The following is a 612-nucleotide window of genomic DNA, read 5'->3' on the forward strand; positions in this document are numbered from 1 at the left end:
GAGGGAGAAGGGGGAAGGGAGGAGAGTGTCTTGACGGATGAGTCAGAGAGCCTGCTGGAGGGAAGGACAGCCTGCAGATTCCCACTCCCCAGTCCAGCCAAGCGGTCAAGCCTCTGCCCCCTCCCCCCAGGAAAACGCTGATCCCAGGCCCTCCGGCGGGGGAGGGCGGGGACCCCACTTAATTAACCCTTTCAGCTCTAGTCCCAACTGGTTTAGCAGGCAAGGGAGGGTGGTTAATTTAGGGAGGAGGCGAGTGGAAGGGCGGCCACAATAATTAGGATAAAGCTTCTTTTCTTCACCCTGGTTGCATGGGGGCGCTTCACAAGGGGCCCCCAGAGTAGGACTGGGGTCTCAGCGGGGAGCATGGGGAAGGGGGGTCAGCAGTCTCCGTTCCCTCCCGGGTGGCGGCTGGGGTGGAGAAAGAGCTACACCTCGCAGCCGCCCTGGCTCCGCCTCCCCCGTCCCTGCTCCCGCTCCGGCTCGTCACGGCTCCCACCTCGGCGGTGCGCCGGGAGGACCGACACGGAGGGTGAAGCTTCGCCTCCAGTCCCGCCCCCTCGCCCTCCCTCTCCGGGGTCTCTGCCTCCGTCTCCTTTTTTAAAAGCTGCTTCA

This window comes from Myotis brandtii, unplaced genomic scaffold, assembly GCF_000412655.1.
Source record: "Myotis brandtii unplaced genomic scaffold, ASM41265v1 scaffold550, whole genome shotgun sequence".
Classification (NCBI taxonomy): domain Eukaryota; kingdom Metazoa; phylum Chordata; class Mammalia; order Chiroptera; family Vespertilionidae; genus Myotis; species Myotis brandtii.